The sequence below is a fragment of the Bos javanicus genome, chromosome 11 (genome assembly GCF_032452875.1).
Source record: "Bos javanicus breed banteng chromosome 11, ARS-OSU_banteng_1.0, whole genome shotgun sequence".
NCBI lineage: Eukaryota > Metazoa > Chordata > Mammalia > Artiodactyla > Bovidae > Bos > Bos javanicus.
The window spans coordinates 46705108-46724898 of NC_083878.1; the positions used below are offsets into that span (position 1 = coordinate 46705108).

The window sequence follows — 19791 nt, forward strand, 5'->3', positions numbered from 1 at the left end:
ACTAGCTTACAACTCTACCCCTTAGCTGCTGGGAAAGCACCAGAAACTGCTCCTCCTTTTTCAATACAGCTTGGACAACACCAGGAAGATGCTACTGTTCTGACTCTGGTCCTGTGCCCCATGCACAATGGCTGAGGATGGAATGAGATGGCTGGAGTAAGAAAAGGAGGAGAGTCAGCGTGCCCAGCAGATAAGCCTCAGGTGGCGCTATGGAAGCAGGGACTCTCCCAGGAGCTCGTGGACCAGATGTACTGCCCAGATGCAGGAAATGATTCTTCCCGTCATCGACCTATGCCTTCCTGGACTGTCCCTTTTAGAGCTTCATGTTGACGGACTCCTCAGTTTCCTTATGTGTTGTTTATTGGCTTTTATGGGATTATTTAATCTAAACCTTTGGTTGCAGGAGACAGACATGCTTGAGCTAGCCTGTGAGACAAGATATGGTGGCAGGAAGTATAGCATATCACGTGAGACTAACTGGGAATGTTAAGGTTATGAGAAATGAGGCATTATCATCTGACAGCCGAAAGCCACTGTATTCTCATTTCTGCATCTATCTGTCTGCTCGATTCTTCCTTTCTGCAAAATGGCTTTCTCTGCTTCTTTGTATACCTGCGAAAAGTGGCCCCTCTAAAGCTGATAGATTTCTAAGTCCTAGGTTTGAGAGCAGTAACACATGGCCTGGCTTCTCTGATTTTTTACTTCCTTATTTCTGGCAGTGGGTTAGTTTGAAGCCGCTGTCCCCAGAGTCCAATCAGCTATGGGCTAGGGACAAAGTTGGACTTCCCAGGTGGCTCAATGATAAAGAACCTGCCTGTCAATGCAGGAGACATGGGTTCTATTCCTGGGTCTGGAAGATCCCCTGGAGAAGGAAATGGCAGCCCACTCCAGTATTCTCGCCTGGGACATCCCACAAACAGAGGGGCCTGGTGGGCTACAGTCTATGGGGTCTCAGAGAGTTGGACACAACTTAGCAACTAAACAACAATAACAAGGGCAAAGTCAGGACATTATAGGTGACTGACCCTGTGAGCCGTGATGGTGGTGATGGGGGTAGTTCCCAGAAGAGGGAATCATGGGTTAAGCAGCGTCTGCATAACTTGACCTTGACTGATGTGAACTTGTGTGCTTCATTCAACGTGTGATCATTATGAGTATTATGCTTGGGAGGCTTGTTTATCTGTAGAGTATGTGTATGTGTGTGTGTGTGTGTGTGTGTGTGTGTGTGTGTGTGAATGTGTGTGTGTGTGTATGTGAGAGGGAGAGAGGCTTGGTTGTCCATGCCTGGTGACTTCCCATCCTGTCTTTGTTTCATTTCTCTCTGAGGCAGTTCCTGTGCTATGAATCAGGGACTCAGTGGCGAACAAAGAAGACACAGTCCTTGCTGTGACCCACCAGGGAGGCAGATGTTCCTCAGGGTATCACACAAATGAATGTTTGAACTGAGGTCTTAGGGGCAAGCAGGGTTGAGCAATTCCTTTCAGCGGACAAGTGATGCCAAGTTTCTGAGGTTGGAGGAAGAGGTCAATTTGAGGAATCAAAAGGAAGCTCGTGTGGATGGAGTTCAGAGGGCAAGGCGACAGCTGTTAAGCAAGCACAGCCCAGACCTGGTGGCGCAGACTCTCAGGGACACTGGAAGGGCTTTGCATGTGTGCTAAAGTCTCTTCAGTCATGTCTGACTCTTTGTGACCCTCTGGACTGTAACGCACCAGGATCCTCTGTCCATGGGATTTCCCAGGCAAGAATAATGGAGTGGGTTTCCATTCCCTTCTCCAGGGGATCTTCCCGACCCAGGGATCGAACACCAGTCTCCTGCATTGCAGGCAGATTCTTTACTGTCTGAGCCACCAGGAAGTAAGGGCTTTCAGGTTTATCTATTCATAAAGACTATGGGAAACAGCTTGAGGGTTTACAGTCAATTGTAAAAGCGATGCCATCTCTTTTTACAACTCTGATTCTGTGTCATGGTCTATATCCCTAGACCCACAGGAACCAGGTTCCCCTGGGTGCTGCTGCCCTGGCCATGGTGGAGGGATTCCCCACAGTCTTCCCACAGTCCACAAGGGCCCTGCCATTGAACCTGGTTGTGGCCCAGACTTCTGTTTCCAGGGTAAGACTTCCCTTTGGAGCCTTGGGGTCTCTCCTGCCAGAAGACCTTACCTGCAACCATCTTAGCCCGAAACAGGGCTTCTAATGACATCCAGCCTTAAGATCTCACCCGTATTTCTGACACTTGGTCCCCTGGTCCCTCCTGTTTCCACCCTTCCTTCCAACACCACCACCCCCCCACCACCACTGCCACCCTTACCCTTCTTCCTTGTGCAGAGCACTGGCCCAAAGCAAGTCAGTCACTGTCACTGGGGTTCTTCAGAAATACCCCCACCCTCCACGGCCAAGGGTCACCATCCACCAGGAATCCCCAAATTCCCTAATGCCAGGTCTTCCCAGAGCCATCAGTCCTCCCCACCTCTGGAACATTCAGTTCCAGGTTTCTCAGGGGCTCTGGGTACCCAACACCAGGTTCTGATCCTTCAGAGCCCTACAGCTTTGGAGGTGTGCTGGCAGGCCTGGAGAGGAGGGCTTGGGAATGGACCAGGTCCTGGGGTAGTTAGAGGTGCTCTCAAGTGGCCTTTCTACCCTGGATGTGCCCCTTGTCAGGCAAGCCCCAGCCTGTTCTCTGATCCACATGCCATCCCTTGGTCCTGATAGGCAGCCCAGTGTACCATCTCTGTACTGAGCCCAGGCTAGGCCAGGCCCCTGGCTTCGCAGGGGAGAGATCAGACCCGTAACCTGCAAGAATATAGCTAATACTGGCTTGGCCAAAACGTTCGTTCAGGGTTTTTATACCATCTTATGGAGAAAAACCAACCCAACACCTAAATGATGTTTCCTGTGTGGGCACCTTCCTGTGTCCTGAGTTTATTAGCTCAGTCCCCACCACCCCCCACGAGAGGAGGCCACAGTCTTACCCTCATTTCCCCAGATGTTTCCAGGATCGCACAGATGTCATTCGCAAGGCCAGGGAATCTGAACCTCCGGGCACTAGGGCCCGCCTCCCAGGACTGCCCTCCTGATGCAATAACAGTTTCTCACCATCCTCGCCTGCCCCTTGGCCCAACTTTCCACATTTACAAAATTGAGTTCCTGCTTTTTTTTTAGCCAACAAGTGTTTATCTCCAAAAACTGTTTCAAAAATTCCCAGCCAGCCCCAGCTCAGGGTCCCTGGCATTCTAGGTGGTGAGGCTGGGCTGCAGAGAGCAGGAAGTGAGGCCCCATGGGAAGTCCCTGCGGTCGGGGCCAGGACGTGGCCCTGCCTGGCTCTGACACCCGGCACCTTGCACCGTGCATCCCCTGGCCTGACTTCAGGCCCCATCATGGGCTGAGCCGAGGAGCTAGCCCAAGCCCCAGAGATATGGTTGGGGGACCATGAACTGCTCCTCCCAGACACATCTGAATGATAAACCTTCCCTCAAACCACTAGCCTGTCCTTCCCAGACAGAGGAGACACGCTTGAAGGTGGTGGGACCCGGATAGGGGGCAGCCACCAGCCTGGCCTCCAGTTCACCTGTATCCTAAGCAGTGGTCCCCAACCTTTTTGGCATCACGGTTTCATGGAAGACAGTTTTTCCACGAAAGGGGTTGGTGGGTGTGGTGGTGATTCAGGTGATAATGGGAAGGATGGGGAATGGTAGATGCCCGAGGGGTTGCGGACCTGTGCCCTAAGGCATTGACGACAGCAAGGCCCTATTTCAATGCACACAATTTATAAAGCCTTCCAGAGGCTGTCATTCCTTCTTGCAGCCAGCTCCTCACCTCAGGTGGGGCAGAGAGTGACTGCTCCCTTTGCAGTTATCAGAATAAAGCCCAGGGAATAGAAGGGACCCATCCAGTGTCACACAGCTCTTTAACTGCAGACCTGGGATGCGACCCATGATGCAGAGCCTTGTGGGAAGCCCTTGCCTCTGCTCCCATGTACCAGCCTGGATAGTTTTAAAGAATCCTGAGCTGTCTGCTCCCTGCTGGCAAGGTCTAGGGACCATGAAGCTATTGAGCTGGTCAGTTCTGAATGGCAAATGGGAGAGTGGGTTGGGAACACAGAATCTTCCAGAGAAGGTGGGGAGAGCCTGACTTCTTGGACAGCATCATGCCAGCAGTTGGGTATAAGGCCTGAGGGTAACATGGATACTCCCTGCTCCCTAAGCCAAGCCCCAACCACACGGGCCTCAAAACCACCAGGAAGATCTCACCTAAGAGCCTTTGTGATTGCTGTCCCTCCACCTGGAACATTATTTCTCTTCCTTAATCATCCAGGTCTCATCTCGGTGTTAAAGATTCCACCTGCAATGCAGGAGACACAGGAGATGCGGGTTTGATTCCTGGGTCAGGAAGATCCCCTGGAGGAACGCACTGCAACCCATTCTAGTATTCTTGCCTGGAGAATCCCATGGACAGAGGAGCCTGGACAGAGGGCTACAGTCCATAGCTTGCCTTCTCAGAGAGGCTTCCCCTGACCACTTTCTCTAAAATCGCACCCACCCCAGGTCCCTTGAAAACCTCATGCTTTTTCTTTCCCCTCTAGCACTTACTGCTGTCTGAAGTTAGTTTACTTGTTTCTTGTTCTTCTGATGTTCTTCTCCATAAGAACATCAGAGAGAGGTTTCCCTCATGGCCCAGTGGTAAAGAATCCCCTGGCCAATGCAGGAGACATGGGTTCAATCCCTGGTCCCACATGCTGCGGAGCATCTAAGCCTGTGCACCCATGTAACTACAGACCCTGTGCTCTAGAATCTGGGAACCACAGCTACTGAAACCCAAGCACCCTGGAGCCCATGCTCTGCAACCAGAGAAGCCATGGCAATAAAAACCCCGAGAACCACAAGAGAGTAGCCCCGCCTCTCCACAGCTAGAGAAAGCCCATGAAGAAACAAAGACCCAGCACAGCCAAAAATAAATAAAGAAATACATTTTTAAAAAGATCATCAGGGACCTTCTGTGGCTTTCTCTGGAGGCTTGCCAGAAGAGAACCTTCTTCTGGTTCAGGTTAAGGGCACACAGGGTTAAGTCTACCCACATTGTCTGGATGAAGGTGCACACATAGGCACAGACTGGGGGTCACTGGGGTTGGGTGGGAACAAAGGTCCAGCCCCACTAATCCAGCTCAGCTCCTCATATGTGACCTCCGATTTTATGCAGATCAGAACCCGTCTGGCTTCTGTTAGCCTGAGTCACCGTTCTGGAAGCTGGGCTTGCCCACCTCCTTGCAGTGGCCAGCCCTGCGTGGGTATGTGGGAAGGCAGGCTGGGGCTCCTCCTCTCACCCTCCGCCAGGAATCGGGTAGGAGGGCGTGGTTCTGCCCTGGGAGGGGCTGGTGGCCCAGGTGTGGCCTGGCTGTGCCTCCTTCCTGTGTCGCCACTCCGTCTGGAGCCAGAGCCTGGAATACCTTGGAGGACCTCATCTTTCACCATGGCTTTAGGTAAGCTCCTTCTGCTTCTATTTTTCCATCTGAAACATGGGAATGAAAAGTATTTACCCAGTGCTCTCAGACTCTGAAGAGCAAGCTTCAAGGGGAATGTCAAGGGCATGGAGCTCCTGGCCTGTCTGAGAGACCTGGCCACCGTGTGGCAGCGGCCAACACGGGGAGACTGTGCAGATGTTCTGAGGCAGGGGCTGCAAACCCCGTGCATACTGAGTGAGCAGGCGGCCCAGGGAAGCATGCCTGTATGAGAAAATAATCATGAAGTCCTTGGAGCCCATTGGTCATTTCCTACTGTCAATAGAGAGGTGGAAAACTGGAGAAATGTTTCTGTAAAGCATGAGAAAGAACATTGGGAGCTCAATGAGAAATACTAATACAATCCGGTCCTCAGCCATAGATCTGAGGGGTAATAGAGAAGGGCAGGGACTTGTAGAATTAGGGGCTGTCACTAGTCAGTACCAGCAAGTGGCTGGCCCATGAGAATGCAGGCCCAAGTGGCCACAACTTCTCATTTTTCTTTTTTCTTTTTTTGGGGGGGGCCACATCATGTAGCATGTGGGATCTTAGTTCCCTAACCAGGGATCAAACCCACAACCCCTGCAGTGAAAACATGGAGTCTTAAGCACTGGACTGCCAGGAAAGTCTCAGAACTTCTCAGTTTTCCAAAAGAATTGGATATTCTGATGTTGTGATGTATAGCATTCTGGTTAAATGAAGCAGTAGTAGTAGTGTTAGTCGCTCAGTCGTGTCTGACTCTGTGACTCCACAGACTGTAGCTCACCAGGCTCCTCTGTCCATGGGATTGTCCAGTCAAGAATACTGGAGTGGATTGCTATTCCCTTTGCTAGAGGATCTTCCCGACCCAGGGATCGAACCCGGGTCTCCTGCACTGCAGGCAGGTTCTTTACTGTTTGAGTTACAGGGAAGTCCCAAAATGAAACAATAAAGAAAGCAAATAAAATATTCAGTCTATGAGCTACTGGTTTGCAACTTCTGGTTAAAACGTATATGGGGCCGAGAAAAGATATTAAGGTTGGTGGTCTGAAGATCCAGTTTTTAATTCTAAATTGGCCTCTAGTGGGTAACTTTTTTCTCCTTTCTGGATCTCACTTTCCTCAATGTCAAGAGGAGGCTGGCAAACTCAGGGTTTCAAGGACACGGTAATAACTAATACTTCCATAGCACTTGCTCCAGCTGGGCATTCTGCTGAACTGTTTACATGGTTTAATTCTCCCCATAACCACATGAGGAAGGACTACTATGGTTCACATTTTCAGAAGAGGAAACTGGGCCACAGAAAGGTTAAGTAATTTGCTCAAAGCAAGACAGCCAGTATAAGGGAACGAGCTGGGCCTGACAGCAGACAGTCTGTTTCCAAACCATGGAATATACTCTAGGGGCACAGATACCAAATGTTATCATGGAGGGAGAAATGCTTTGTAAACCACAGCCAGGATCCCTGAAGCAGCCGACCTCCCCCTTCCCCCGGAGGGTGTAACAGTCTCCAGTGGGCTGTGTGAAATAGCATATGGTCTTGTGTATCTTTCAAATGTGTAAAGGAAGATGCAACTCCCAGGAACAGACAGTGATATACTATGAAGAAATCAGTATGCTTATAAATGGTTCATTCCAAAATATTTTCACCTGGCACATAGTAGATGTTAAATTAAAACTTTGTGCTAAAGTATAACTTGGATTGGATTGAATTCAAGCAACAAATGTATGTGAACCCAGTGAAGACACTGTGATTCCTGGGAGGAGGAACCCACATTCTCTAACACCTGGAGCATAGGTGGTACCACTGATGCCAACCAGAGAGGGCCCAGAAATAATCATGGTTTGACAGAAGAGCTGTAAAAGTGAGGAAAGAGACAAGGATGAAGATGGAACTGCCCTGTGTGTATTCTGTGCTACCCTGGACAAGCTATTAACTTCAGTGGAACTCTGTTTACACTGCTGACCTTATAGCTGATGCGTGTGAAGGAGGAGGAAGGGGAGGAAGAGGGGATTAAGATGATGACAATGAAAAAGTAAATATTTTCTACAACTTAAGTCTGAAAACAATTTCAGGCTACTAGATGGTGACCATGTCTTGATTACATAGTTGGAGGAAGTTAAATATGAATGGCTTAATTGAAAATTAACCTGATCAGAATGAGAGTGATTGATTAACACTATATCTGCTATAGTCTCTTTTCTTGAGTGGAAGACTTACCATGGTTTTGGAGTACTCTAGCATGCTTTACTTACCTGTCTATTCATGTAGTAAAATGGACAGCATCTCTGCTACTAGGTTACTTGGCAAGGGATAATGATTGATATTTAATTGTGCCTGCAATTTGCAGCACTAGCTACCAGATGATGCCAGCACCTTCTAAAGTTTTCTTGTGTTAGTCATTCAACCTTTTCTGACTCTGTGACTCCATGGACTGTACCTTGCCAGGCTCCTCCATCTATGGGATCTCCCAGGCAAGAATATTGGAGTAGGTTGCCAGTTTCCTTCTCCAGGGCATCTTCCTGTCCCAGGGATCAAACCTGGGTCTCCTGCACTGTAGGCAGATTCTTTACCATCTGAGCCACCAGGAAAGGTTTCTTAAGGGTGAGCAATCATCTGTTTTCCAGGAATTGAAATGTTCCCAGGATGCTGGGTTTTCAGTGGGGCTTCTCCAATGGCTCAGCAGGTAAAGAATCTGCCTGCCATGCAGGAGACACAGGAGATGCAGGTTTGATCCCTGGGTCAGGAAGATCCCCTGGAGAAGAAAATGAAAATCCATTCCAGTACTAGGAGCCTGGAGGACTATAATCCCATGGGTCAAATACAGTTGGATGAGACTAAGCACAGGGCTTTCAGTACTGAAACCAAGAATATCATGGAAAACCTAGGGAAACTGGCCATTCTAGTCCGTAACCAGGTAAAGAGGTTTCTCTTTAACCTATGTAAGGTTTTAGAATCATCCTTTCTTTACTAGCAAGAAAACCTCCTAAAATTTTCAAACAGGTATAGAATAAATCATTGCTCTATATGATGTGAGTTCAAACACATAGGGAACAGTGTAAGAACTAATATAATTCTTGTTCCTGTTAACTATGCGATGAAGCAGAGAGGAAAAGACATCACCTGGTTCTCTAACAGGACTGCATTGTGGAGGAACTGGGTTCAAATCTTGGCTCAACCAAGATCTGGGGCAAGTGATTTAATTTGTCTGAGCCTTGATTTTTTAATTCTACAAAGTGAGTATATCCCCATCTTGACAGTGTATCTTTCAAGGTGTATCTATACCCAGCTTGCTCAACTTTTGTATGTGTGTGTGCTCAGTCACTCAGTTGTATCTGTTTCTTTGTGACCCCATGGACTGTAGCCCACTAGGTTCCTCTGTCCATAGGATTTTCCAGGCAAGAATACTACCAGCACTTGGGCTTCCCTGGTGCCTCAGTTGGTAAAGAATCCACCTGCAATGCAGGAGACCTGGGTTCGATCCCTGGGTTGGGAAGATTTCCTGGAGAAGGAAATGACAACCTACTGGGAAATCCCATGGACAGAGGAGTCTGGCAGGCTACAATCCATGGGGTCACAAGAGTCAGACATGACTTAGCAACTAAATCACCACCAAAGAAGACCTGTAGAAAAGAGTAGAACACAGAGGCCAAAACACTGCAGGCGAGAAACAGAGTTGTTCCCTCCCCCAAGTTTTTGTCTCCTCTCTCCTCACCCTGCCTGCCGAGACTTAATTTACCACCAAAGCCCAGAAGGCGAGAGCAAACCAGTACCTTGGAAAACATGAAGAAAACTTAGATAAATAGTGGCTTTCAATGCAGATCCATATCAAACCCAGAAACTGCTGGAACAGAGATCATCTTGGAAAACTCTGAACCTCAAAAAGGACTCACAGTGAGTTTACCATTCGTATCTGGTGATAGGGTCCACACGGGGTCTCACTGATAAGATGGCTCCTTATGTCGACCTCACAAAGAATAAACCACAGTGATCCTTGAGACTGACCAAATTGCCCAAATGGCATCCTGTTATCCCACTGGTGCTTATCTTCTCAAAGCTGTGAGACCACCAGATTCCAGACCTCCGGCTACATGAACACCCCTTCAGAGAATTTTTCACTGCTGCTAAGTCACGTCAGTCGTGTCCAACTCTGTGTGACCCCATAGACGGCAGCCCACAGGCTCCCCGTCCCTGGGATCCTCCAGGCAAGAACACTGGAGTGGGTTGCCATTTCCTTCTCCAATGCATGAAAGTGAAAAGTGAAAGTGAAGTCGCTCAGTCGTGTTCGACTCCTAGCTACCCCATGGACTGCAGCGCACCAGGCTCCTCCATCCATGGGATTTTCCAGGCAAGAGTACTGGAGTGGGGTGCCATTGCCTTCGAATTTTTCACTGGTGGGGTATAAAAGGATTCTGTCAGAAGGGACTTCCAGTCTTTTGATTTAGGATATGGGCTGAATGTCAGGCTGCTGTAACTGCTTCTTGTGGGAGAGGGGTGACATGGATGACATGGGGATGAGATAAGAAAAGGCAGGAATGTGGGTCAAGGGGATCTGTGTGGGGTCCAAGTTTTTGATAATCTGAGTGAGTTCGAAGTAGCTCGTGGATAGTTCAGTTGGTGAAGTCTTGTAAGCAATCCTGACGAAATTTTGAAAAAAGACGCATTAATCTTGGGCCAAAAGTTAGAAAAAGGGTTAAGTAGAAGGAGAGGACCTAGAACAGGCAGGACGCAGGACATCCAATTCCAATTGCTTACCCAGTTTTCCCATGAGTTATTGAGGTTGTTGGCGTGTTCTTGAGGCCCTGTTTGTCAGATTTATTGCTGCTTCCTTTACAAAGCCTGATTTATTGGTGTAGAAGCAGCAGACTTCCTCCAAAAATAGGCACAGGCCTCCTTTTTCTGCTGCGAGGAGGTCTAATCCTCTTCTGTTTTGGAGGATCATGGCTACCAGGGAATCTAGCTGGTTTTGGATAGTGATAAGGCTGTTAGGTATTTCTTCTAGGCTGTGAGTTTAGAAAGGCTTTGATAGTAATTTGAAGGAGTTGTGAGCCCTGCGGTCCCTGTCCCAATCCCAGCGGCTATTCCTAAACTGATTGATAGAGGAATGAGTTGAATTTCCAGTCTGGGTCGGTTATGAGTTAGTGGGATAGGAAGGGTCGGATTGTTAGGAGCAATAGAAATATCTGGGGCCAGATATAGCAGGGTGCATGTTCCTGTCCAGTTAGTGGGAAGACATAAATAAGCAGTGGTTCCACATAGGAAAAATATTCCAGGAGTAAGAAGACAACAGTTGAAATTGATAGCAAATAGGAGTCTTTCTGGGAACTTGTTAGTAGTCTCTGAAACTGACAGTGAATTTGCCAGTGTAACCCCTTCAAGAGGAGTATTTACACCATACACAGAAGGGAGTTTTCCTGGCAAAGTAAGAGAATGTCCTGCAGTTCCTGAGACATGATAGACAGATCGGCCTGAAAGGAAGGAGAGATGTGAAGTGTGATTACAGAGGTGTGGCGGCATAGTTCCTAGCTGAGGGTAAGAATTGTCTATAGAGTTTTGTCTGGAAAAACAGAAAGGACCGTGTTGTTGTAGACAAACAACAGAAGTGGTGGGTGTTAAGGAGCAGTTACCAGGCTAGATCAGAGGGTGGGCTTGGGATAGTAACAGAGACTTTGAATTTTGAGAGAAGGTCTTTCCCAAGAATAGGAGTGGGGCATTTTGGGAGTATGAGAAAAGAGTGGGAAAATGGGGTATCTTGAAGTGTGCAAGGTAGAGGCTCAGTTATTCATGGTATAGATACTAAACCATCAACCCCTATAGCAGAGACCTGAGAGACCTTGGTTTTTCCGGAGTAGGCAGGCATAGAAGAGTAAGTGGCCTCTGTGTCAATGAGAAAGGAGATCGGCTTACCTGCCACTGTAAGAGTTACCCTGGGCTCCATAGAGGTGATGAGAGTCGGAGGGTGGGGCCCTGGGCACCTTCAGTCTTCAGTGGTGAGTCAGGAGGTTGGGCAGAGCTGGGTCAGAGGACTCCTGGTTGGGACCAGGAGGGAATGTCCAGATCCCTAGAGGGGGATTTGGGTGGTCAACTTTCCAATGTCCCTTTATGCACAGTTGGGACATGGACTGGGAGGGGGCCTTGGCTTTAGGTATGAGCGGGCCCAGTGGCCTTCTTTGCCGCATTTGAAGCAGGGCCCAGGTGGCTTCCTTTCTTTGTTGGTTAATGGAGGCTTGGAGCTATGTAGGGCAGTGGCTAAAAGGTGGTATGTGGCCTGATCTCTTTGGGCCTTCTCTAGCTTTGCCTGTTCTTCCCAGTTATTGAAAATCTTAAAGACTAAATTTAAAAGGTCTCTTCTGCCTTTTTTAGTTTCTTTCAGATATCTGGGGGTGACTGGGAAATAAAATGGGTGTTAAGGACAATGGTGCCCTCTGCTGAAGTGGGGTCTAATTTTGTATATTTTTGTAGGGCTTCCATTAACATGTCTAGAAATTGCGCCAGGTTTTCATCCAGTCTTTGAGTTATTTCCTGGAGCTCATCAAAGTTGATGGCTTTATGCCCCGCCTTTTGAAGGCCCACAATGAGGTAACCAATCATATGATTACAGGCTGCTCATCCAGGTCTCCTTGCCTGATAATCCCAGTTGGGATCATCTTGGGGGCAGCCCTTGCCCCTAAGGGCTTAGTGTCTGTCCTGTGTATCTCATCAGCATGTGCCTGAGAGATGTGCCATACAAGTATGGCAAGAGTGGAGGAAAGGATGATGTAAATATCATGCCAGGTTAAGTCATAAGACTGGGTAAGATACTTGAATTCTTTTAGATAATTATCAGGATCTGAGGAGAAGAAGCCAAGACGCTTTTCAATCTGAAATAGATCTGTAAGGGAGAATGGGGCATGAACCCGAACAATGCCTTCTGCTCCAGCTACTTCCGGTAAAGGGAGGAGTTGGGTAGGGGAAGGAGAGGGGTCCTGCAGTGAAGTTTCCTGTTTAAAGTTGTTCGGGACCAGTAAGGTGAGGGGATCTAGGGAGGTTAGGGTAAAGCCTTGGGACCCTCAGGGTAGAGGGTGGGGCTGAGGTCTCAGAGCTTATCCCAGGCACAGTCTGGGGAGGGGTGTTGGGAGCTATGGTTGGCCAAGGCCTGCTCTTGAGAAGGAAAGAGGGAGGGAGGACAGGTGGAGGTTGTGGAGCTGGATCTGGAGCAGCTGCAAGGTGATTGAGAGCGATGGCCGGGGATGGCAGGGGGGGCGGGGGGGAAGGGGGTTGGGGCAGGGGCGGGGGAGTTGGCCTATGGTCAGAAGGGTCGAAGGAAGAAGAAAAATCTGAACAGGGGTCACGAGACATTGTATTAGGAGGATGTTGCCCAGAGTGGGTGAAGAGTATTTAAGAAGTACAACAGGATTCCCCGAGAGAGCATCGAGAGCAGAGAGTGAAGAAAACCTGAACACAAGGGATTTCTAACCACTTGGCAATGCAGCGGCAGAAGCTATGGAGGTCCGGAGAAAATTACACTTGGCCATTGGGAACCTGTCATCAAGCCTGTATTGCAGCCAGACAGTGTTAGAATAGTAAATAAGTCTTCTTGGTCTTATCTCCCCTTGGAAGCCCAAGGCTTTTAGGTTTCAGAGAAGGAATCCTAGAGGAGTAGATTTTGAGGGCTGGGATTGAGAATTTCCCATTGTGGCCGAATAGGAAGGTTAGCCAAGGGTGAGAGAAAGCAAGGAGAAAGGTCTGAGAGAAGAGGCATCCCTGTTCTCAAGACTTTCTCAGAGAGTAATTTAAAAAGACCCTGATGCTGGGAGAGATTGAAGGTGGGAGGAGAAGGGGACGACAGAGGATGAAATGCTTGGATGGCATCACCGACTCAGTTGGTGATGGACAGAGAGACCTGGCTCGCTGCAGTCCACGGGGTCGCAAAGAGTAGGACATGACTGAGCAGCTGAACTGAACTGAATGACAGTCTGCTTTGAAACGGGCGTCCCCTATTTCAAGGTCAGATGGGGCACAAGGCCGACAGCCCGAGGGCCTAGGGATCCTCCCGCCTAGGGCTAGGACTTGGAAATGAGGCAAGAGAGAGGATCCAAGAGAATGGGATTTCACTCACCCTTGTTACCAATGGATGAAATGTGGGCTGGTGTGTGCACATCAGTCCAACAAGGCAAGTGCAAAGTCCCGTCCCAGAGCTCTTCTCAGTTTCTCAGCAAGGTCCAAGGGAGGGGACCATCAGAGGTGGGCTTGTGAGAGGAGCCCACCCAGTTGCAGTGAATCTTGCCTCCTGGGTTTTCGCACCAGAATGTAAGGCAAGGGCAGAGAAAAAGAGAGAGAGCTGGGCAGTCAGGCAAGAAGAGGGAAATTTATTACAGGGAAAAGAGAGGGTAACTGGCCCTTAAGGAGAACCAGCGTCCTCCTTTTCTGACGGAGTCCTTATACCCCACCAATGAAAAACTCTCTGAAGGGATGATCACGTAGTTGGAGGTCTGGAATCTGGTGGTCTCACAGCTTTGAGAAGATAGGCACCAGTAAGATAAGAGGATGCCATTTGGGCAATTTGGTCAGTCTCAAGGATCACTGTGAATTATTCTTTGTTTTCGAGGTCGACATGACGAGCCGTCTTATCAGTGAGACCCCATGTGGATCCTATCATCTGGGAGGGCAACAGGCTTCTTATAAATCAGCAATCAGTCTCAGCTGGCTTTATGCACAATCTCCTGACCTTCACCAGCTGGTCACTGTGATGGCTGCTGTTTGGTGGACAGAGATGCTCAGGAGAACACTTGTCTCCAAACCTGACCTGCTGCTCTTGTTTTGTTATTGTTTAGTTGCTCAGTCATGTCTGACTCTTTGGAACCCCATGGACTGTAGCCCGCCAGGCTCCTTTGTCCTCGGGATTTCTCAGGCAAGAATACTGGAGTGGGTTGCTATTTCCTTCTCCAGGCGATTGTCCCATCCCAGGGATTGAACCCACATCTCCTGCATTGGCAAGCAGGTTCTTTACCATTGAGCCACCTGGGAAGCCTGACCTGCTGCTGTAGGGAGCTTCTTCTAATCAGCTACTAAAATTGGTTAAAATTAACTTGGCTGCCTGGCAGGGCTCGGTAGGTGGAGACCGACCAAGAGAGGACAGCAGATTACACTATGGGGACTTGTTTTTCTCGTCCTTTTCCTCTGCTTTGTATTCAAGCATTTACTCATCTCTTGGAGAGAGTAACCGGAGTCTTTGTTCTATTATCTTAGGAAAACTTTACAAGGTTTGGACAATAGTGCTGACTGTATTGTGTATGCCCTGTACCACTCAGGCATTCAAGAATTAGCTGAATATTTGAAATATGAGATTAAGTCAAAGGTGCACACCTGAACACCCAAAGCCAGGAGCTTAAATGTTTCCCAAGAGTCCTTGGACTGACAACAAAAACAACTCCAGGAGACACAGCTGAAAATTCGCATCAAGATTCATTGACATTGCCTGATAAACTGGATTTGTCAGTAGGCATCCCTTTTTGCACTTCCCAGGCAGCGCTAGTAGTAAAGAACCTGACTGCCAATGCAGGAGACATAAGAGACAGGGGTTTGATCCCTGGGTTGGGAAGATGCCCTGGAGGGCGGCATAGCAGCCCACTCCAATATTCTTGCCTGGAGAATCCCATAGACAGAGAAGCCTGAAGGTGTACAATCCACAGAGTCACAAAGAGTTGAACACGACTGAAGCAACTGAGCATGCACGCACCTTGCTTTTTTGCAAGGGGGATGGGACCCATGTGGTGAGACATTTGGGCTACAGAGGAGGAAGACCGGAGTCAGGAAATATGAAGACAATTTCTCTCTAGAAAGACTGAAGAGCTGTCAAATCTCCCTGTACCTTTTGGGTGCTGGAGACAGCAAGATCCCATCTCTTCCCCAACTTGTTCAGTGAGATGGATGGCTTGAAATCACCCATGGTGGGCACATACACCCAAGAAGTTGGCCAGCGCTACAAGTCAGAAGGACACCTTTGGAGATTCTGCTGTCAGCACCCACTGCCAAGATCTGTGTCACCCCACTGTTTCAGGCTCAGTCACCCCCACGCTCAGTCAAACCCTGGTCCATCTGGTCACTATTCCTAGGTTGATCTTAATAAGACAAATCTGACACTGTCACCCTCTGATTCAGTTTCCTTTTAGATAAATGCCCTGCTCCTTGCAGAGGAATTAAAATTCCTTCCTCTCTGACTCCTGCTCACCTTTTCAACCACTTCTATCACGCAGACTCGTGGGGCTCAGGGGTGGAGAAGGACACAGTTTGTACTTTATCTCCCTCTGAGTAGGAGAGACCCGCCCCACCTTAAACAACCTAGGTTTGGGCTGGGACCTAAATGGAGCAGCCTGCACAGTTCCTGAAACCCAGTTCTGAGTCATCTCAAGCCCTGTTTGGGTGAAGTTACCTGGGGCTGCAGTACCCTTGACCTTGGTGCCCAGCAGAAGCACCAGGTTCCATCCCTGGTCTGGGAAGATCCCACATATTGCAGAGCAACTAAGCCCGTGCACCACGACTACTGAACCCGAGCTCTAGAGCCCAGGAGTTGCAACTACTGAAGCCTATGTGCCCTAAAGCCCATGCTCTGCAATAAGAGACGCCACCGCCATGAGAACCCCATGTCTCACAACTAGAGAGTAGCCCCTGCTCTCTGCAACTAAAGAAAAACCCACTCCGCAACAAAGACCCAGCTCAGCCAAAAAGAAAGAAATATATTATTTTTAAAACACACTATTTTAACCATATTTAACTGTATATTTCAGTAGCACTAAGTATATTCATTCCAAAAAAATTTCCCATGCTTCATCACTGTCAACCCCCTCCTTAGACCCCCTGCTCCAGACAACTGAGAATCTTCTCATTATAGTTTTACCTTTTCTAGAATTTTATATACATGAAATGGTACAGTACATTGTCTTTTGTACTTCTTTCATTCATCGCCAAGTTTTGGAGGTTCATCCATGTTGTTGCATGTGTCAGTATTTTTCTTCTTTTTATTGCCCAGCAGTGTATCAAGAGGATAGGGCTTCCCAGGTGGCTCCGTGGTAAAGAACCCACCTGCCAATGCAGGAGACACAACTTTGATCCCTGGGTCAGGAAGATCCCCTGGAGAAGAAAATGGTAACCCACTCTAGTATTCTTGCCTGGGAAATCCCATGGACGGAGGAGCCTGATGGGCAAAGTCCATGGGGATGCAAAGAGTCGGACATGACTTAGTGGCTAAACAACAACAACAATATCATAGGATAACTACAGTTTGTCCACTCATCCACTGATGAACATTTGGAGTGTTTTCAGATTTGGGCTGTTAAGAATATGTGGCTATGAATAATGTTGCTATAAACATTTGCATACAAAAAAAGTGAAGTGTCTCTGAGGGCATACATTACCCAGAGCCTCAAGCTACAGTGTCCAACAGTTAATAAAAGTAATCAGCATACGCAAGACAGTATGTGCAAAAGAGAAAAAGAGACAATAGAAGGAAACCCAGCGGGGATTCAAATGATAGAGTCAACTGGAGAAGCCTTTGTAAGAACCTGAAGGAATAACAGGATCAAAGGTGTCAAAGACAAGATTGCAATTTTTGGCAGAGAACTAGAAACTCTATAAAAAAAAAAAAAAGGAAGCAACTGGAAATCCTAGAACTGAAAGATGCCATTAACTGAAACTGAGAAAGAGTTCTCATATATAGGATACTTCCCATGTGGGCAGACTGCCCTGAACACTTTACAGGCATCCACAATGAAGGTTCACCCGTGTGGTCTCCGTGGAGCCTGTCTCGGGTCACTCTTAGGACACAGATTTCACCTGAATGTCCTGTTTCCCTTGAAGTGGGTCTTAGTTATTTCTGTTGTCACTGGTTATAATAGCAGGGCAGGGCTTGGCATGTAGCAGGCACCAGTTATAGCGGTGATGTCTGCAGCTGGGAGGGAAGCTCGGGGTGCTGATGGGGGAGGCAGAGTCCACTCTGTGGCATGGTCATTAACCTCAACTCAGGAAGTGGAGTGAAGGCTGAGCACCAGAAGCGAGACTACATGTAGTCAGAGATGCCAGTAGGGGCTGGCTTCCCAGGTGGAGCTAGTGGTAAAGAACCCTACTGCCAATGCAGGAGATGTAAAAGATGCGGGTTTGATCCCTGGGTTGGGAAGATCCCCAGAGGAGGACATGACAACCCACTCCAGTATTCTTGCCTTGGAAATCCCACAGACAGAGTAGTCTGGCAGGCTACAGTCCATGGGGTCGCAAAGAGTCAAGACACAACTGAGCAACTAATACACACAATGGATAAGGAAACAGATCCAGAGAGCCCTGGCTCGTTGCCTGGGAGCCCCAGTCCTAAGTGACTCCACTGCCCAGCCCCAGGGACTCCTACCCCCCTGCCCAGAAAGGGCCTACATGCTGTTTCATTCCACTCGGGGAGGTGACACAATTTTTGCAGAAATGTTGCATTTGCTCTGAAAGAAGAGCTCTTTAAAGATCTGAGAAAGTTCATTTGCAAACTTCCTCTTTAAAAAAACATTTTTATCAAGACATAACTGACTTATGAGGTACAAATGACATAGGAAATGGCAACCCACTCCAGTATTCTTGCCTGGGAAATCCTATGGACAGAGGAGCCTGGCGGGCTACAGTCTTTGGGTCGAAAAAGAGTTGGACATAACTTAGCATAAACAGCAACAATTGATGTATTACATTATGGGAGTTTCAGATGTACAACACAGTAATACAATTAATTTTTTGCTTTTGCTCGTGATGAGAACTTTTAAGATCCACTCTCCTAGTAACTTTCAAATATGTCATGCAGCCTTCCTTTTTCACAGATTTTACCCTCATTTGAACACAACCTCTGATGGGATGGCTGAAAATAAAGTCAAACTCCTCAAGATCTGCTGCTGTAATAGGGTGTCCCTTGGGTGGGAACCAGGAGACCTGGATTTCTGGCTGTACCTTGCCATGGACGAGCTGTGTGACCTTGGGCAGATGTCTTTGCTTCTCTGGGTCTTCTTCAGAAACAAGGATGGGGTGAGGCAGGATGATGCTGAGTGCCCATCAAGTTCTCAAATGCCACAATCTGTCCTTCTGCACTAGAGGTCCATCCTCCTACCATTGAGATCATGTAGGACCCACTTCAACTCTTCTCTGTCCATAAAGAGGAATATACTTTCCTTTTCCCTGTCTAGAATGTAGGAAGAAAGGAAGTTAATGTTTCTGAATGCCTACTCTGACCCAGAACTTTCACCTTCCAATCAACCAATCTCCCTCCTTCCTTCCATTTCCACTTCCTTTCCCACATTCCTTTGTTCCTTCCTCCCTCTCACATTCCTTCTCTCCCTGTACCCATAAGGATGACATAATCAATCTCATTCTGAGTATGAAGAGGTAGAAGCAGAGACCCAAACAAATGATTGGTTCCAGGTCACACATGTGGCAAACAGCACGTGCCAGAGGCAGTTTGGGATTCATTTCCATCCCAAATGGGATGTGGAGTTCATCCCATTTTCCCAAGACCCTAACTTCAAAGACATGGATAACAGGAATAGAGTTGGTTTCAAAGTTCCCTGGCAGGAAGTTTACTCTAGAACAGGAGAAAGCAAGCCTCGGGCCAAATCCAGCCACCACCTGTTTTGTAAATAAAGTTGTCCTGGAAACCAATTAGCTTGTGGGTTTGCAGATTGGCTGGGCTTCCCCAGTGGCTCAGTGGGGAAAAATCTGTCTGCCAATGCAGGAGACACGGGTTTGATCCCTGGGTCAGGAAGGTCCTCAGGAGGAAGAAATGGCAACCCGCTCCAGTATGCTTGCCTAGAGAATCCCACGGACAGAGGAGCATGGTCGGCTGCAGACCGTGTGGTCATAAAGAGTCAGACACGACGTAGTGCCTGCACACATGCACACATTACAGATTGTCTAAGATTGCTTGTCAACTATGACAGGCGAGTAATAATGATGCATGGCCCCAGAAATCCTAAAATGTTTTCCATCTAGTCTTAGTCTGACAGAGTATTTGCCAGCCCCTGGTCCAAGGTCCAACGAGGCTGCCCCTCTTTCAAAGAACACAAAGTGGCCTGAGTCTCGGACGTGCACTGGGAACCCTGCCACTTGGCTTCTTACAAGAGGGGGACACTTCTACTCACATCCAGTTTTTCAAAGCTTCAGGATACCTGTCGGGCAGATGAGGGGCTTGAGTTTTCATTGTGCCCTTCTTCCCAGGAACTGGGTGAAGGGGAAATAGAAATCTCGATTTTGGGGAAATTGCACAGAGGAAAAGGGGAGGGAATGGGTTACGACATCCCATTGCGACACTCGGCAGAGTTGAAAG

General features: G+C 48.2%; 1 long non-coding RNA gene across 1 annotated transcript; it reads right to left on the reverse strand.

Annotated features, from left to right (window-relative positions):
- Window positions 1-1196: 1196 nt before the first annotated feature.
- On the reverse strand, window positions 1197-19790 carry LOC133257094 (uncharacterized). Its single transcript, XR_009739397.1, has 2 exons — window positions 13570-19790; window positions 1197-11532 (listed from the first exon to the last, which is right to left on the reverse strand). It is a non-coding gene; the product is annotated as an uncharacterized LOC133257094 (long non-coding RNA).
- Window position 19791: the final 1 nt, after the last annotated feature.